The sequence below is a fragment of the Nycticebus coucang genome, chromosome 18, assembly GCF_027406575.1.
Source record: "Nycticebus coucang isolate mNycCou1 chromosome 18, mNycCou1.pri, whole genome shotgun sequence".
NCBI lineage: Eukaryota > Metazoa > Chordata > Mammalia > Primates > Lorisidae > Nycticebus > Nycticebus coucang.
In genome coordinates, this window is record NC_069797.1 from 26740108 (window position 1) to 26743217 (window position 3110).

General features: G+C 42.0%; 1 pseudogene; it reads right to left on the reverse strand.

The window, feature by feature from the left end:
- Nucleotides 1–282: 282 nt before the first annotated feature.
- Nucleotides 283–2745, reverse strand: LOC128571056 (dnaJ homolog subfamily B member 14-like; annotated as a pseudogene).
- Between the last annotated feature and the right edge of the window lie 365 nt (nucleotides 2746–3110).

Below are 3110 nucleotides of genomic sequence, written 5' to 3' on the forward strand. Positions count from 1 at the left end.
CTAAAACTGGAAATTGCTACAGGTGTGACAATCTTCTCTCTAGACATTTTTAGTTAGAAATCATATAAGCTTGGAAAATGAAAATAATTGCAGAAGCATAACTAAAATATTAGTTTTAGTTTTCAATTCTTACTATTTAAAGGACCCAGTGGGTCATAAATAGTCCAAGATTTGGGAACCAACAGCTCAGATTTGTTTTTAATATCAAATCTGTTTCTTCATCTCTCATGATGATACAAAATTTACAGAAAAAACAAAAAAGGTATACATAAAAATTCTAGTTCATTCTCCTTTATAAAGACTGGTTAGCCGCTCTAATTCCTTACAGTTGTCCATGCTCAAGGCATCAGCCTTCCTTCGGAGAAGATCACCACGGTATACTTTTGCTGCATACTTTGTATCTTGTTTTTTGTTGTCTTTCTTTCCAGCAATTATTTCAAATATTAGTCACATAATCTTCTACTACACTGTTTTCTACCTTGTTTTTTTTTATCTTAACAATTTTATTTTTGTTCTTTAAATTTATTTGCCATGTTCTTTACTTCTATGTCATGTCTCCATTGCTACCTATTCCCCTAATTAAAAAGAAATTTATCAATAGTTTTTTAGTATCATTATTAAATCATAGCTGGGTACATTAATGAAATCATGGGGTACCATGTGCTGGTTTTATATACAATTTAAATATTTTCATCACACTGGTTAACATAGCCTTCCTGGCATTTTCTTAATTATTGTGTAAACACATTTATATTCTACATTTAGTAAGTTTCACACGTACCTTATAAGATGCACTGTAAGTGTGGTCCCACCAATTACACTCCCTCCACCCATTCCCCACCCTTCCCTCCCCTTCCTTTCCCTTTTCCCCTTTCCCCTTTCCCCATATTCTTAGGCTATAATTGGATTATAGCTTTCAGTAGGGATGAGTACATGGATACTTGTGCAATTGGATAGTTTTTGTTCCATTTTTGAGACACTTGGCTAAGAAGAATGTATTCCAGCTCCATCCATGTAAACATGAAAGAGGTAAAGTCTCCATCTTTCTTTAAGGCTGCATAATATCCCATGGTGTACCTTCTGTAATAACATTCCTTTATATTCATTTTTAAAGTCCTTTTTGACATAGTGAACAATACCCCAATTTTCTGTCTGCATTTTAATGGTTTGCCCTGATCCAGATCTGGGATATAATGGGCATCAGCTGGATAAACACAGAAAAACCTCCGTCTCTTCTTTCTTCCTCTTTTTCATGGGCACTATGTTGATGTTGATGTTGTTAATGGCTGTAAACAGCTCGTCCATTTGATAATGAATGTACACTACCTGAAGGAAATACACCACCAAAAAATATATTAAACAAGTCTTCTGGAGTTCTATCAGCTTGACAACCTCTATGGAAATTAAATTTCCCATTGTTTGGGTGATTCTAAGCTTGTTAGTCATTGCCTGTGAGGTCGTATTTTCATTTTTCTGGATTGCTTAAAAGAGCATAAGAGTTTCCAATCTTTTTAAAAGCATCTGTTGCTCCAGGTGCATGGTTTTTGTCTGGATGAAACTTCAAAGCAAGCTTTCTATAAGCTTTTTTTAAATCTTCATCACCAGCATCTTCATAACCCCAAGTACTTCATAGTAATTTTTACATTTGTTTATGCTGAGAGCTCTATCTATTTGGTCTTTGGTATAGCCTTTTCCACCTTCACCACTACCAGATGTGCTGTCCTTTGTGCAAGTAGGCTTGCTTTGATCACCACTTCCTGACGTTCCGCAAGGAGCGCTATTTCCAGCTGTGCTTCCATTTTTCATAATTATTTCCAACAGTGCGCGGCGGAGGGCAGTGGGCGGAGCTTCTCGGCAGGAAGCGCTGGGCCTTCTCGCGGTGCCGGCGTTCGGAGCCTCCCGGAGCGATCTGGACACATTTCTCTGTCTCATCCCGGTTCCCCTCCATGGCCTGCGCCTTCTTCCGTTTCCTCAGGTAGCGGCTACGAGGGGCGAGGGGCAGAAGCCGACCCGCAGAAAGGAAAGGCCACCCGCAGGGGCGTGCTGCAGCGAGCAAGGAGGAGCGCAGGGGACCGCGGGGCGGCTCTGCCTCCTCAGGGCGGCCTCCCTCCCCCACCTCCCCCGCCAGCCGCTTCCCTCGCGGCCTGGAATGCGCTCCCGGCTGGCGTCGGAGCCCACCCGGGGGTCCATCCGCAGCAACCCCAGCCCGAGAGCTGGTGGCGGCGGCTCGGCTGCCGGTTGAGGGAAGATTTTGGTGGAGCCCGGGCCCCAGACCTCTGGGCACGACTCGTGGACAGGACCGGGGAGAGCTCTGCCCTAACTTTTATCCTGGATAAGACTCTTCTGGAGAGGTTAGTTATCTTTTTTCTTTTCTTTTTTTATTTTCAAACTTTATTTCTGCAAAGTCAATCAACAAGTGTTGGAAGGAAAAAGTGTAAAAGTTATGCTTGCATATTTGGGGAGAGTGGTTTTCTTAACAGGAATAAACTTAACACAAGGCAGAGTTACAAGAGCCTCTGTGAATATAAATAAGTTTTCTGTGAAAGACATACTGATTACAGGTTAGATAAGTAGGCGTTGTTCCTTTCACCCACAATAAAGGAGTTCCTCATGAAAGGCACATTGTAAACGTCCCTGACTTAATCCCTCATAGCTGTAGCCAGGCAGGGCTAGAGCTTGTAGCCACTCTCCTGAGAGTCACAAGGCTAAAGAAGAGAAGATTATAAAAGTTGTAAAATGAAGAGGGATAAAACATAAGGCCATCACTACAAATTTATTTACATGGGTGTACTTGCCCAGAATCTGGGATTTATTAGCTCAAGTGCTCCAGAGAAGCAGAAATAGTCAGTTAGACCTTCTGATTGAGAGATGGATTCAATGGTGGCCCCTGTAAATGAGTTCAAATTATTAGAACTCCTCTGGTATTCTGTGACCAAAGGAGACCAAGGAGAAATGGAAATATTATAAGAACTTGTGTGTATATTCTCCACTCCCCTTTAACCCTAACCCCCAGCCTAGGAGAGCCTGAGCAAAGCACCCTACAGTCAGCACATCAAGACTTTACGATTATCCTTGAAAACTTTCATGGTGTCCATGTCTGTAGGCCAGAG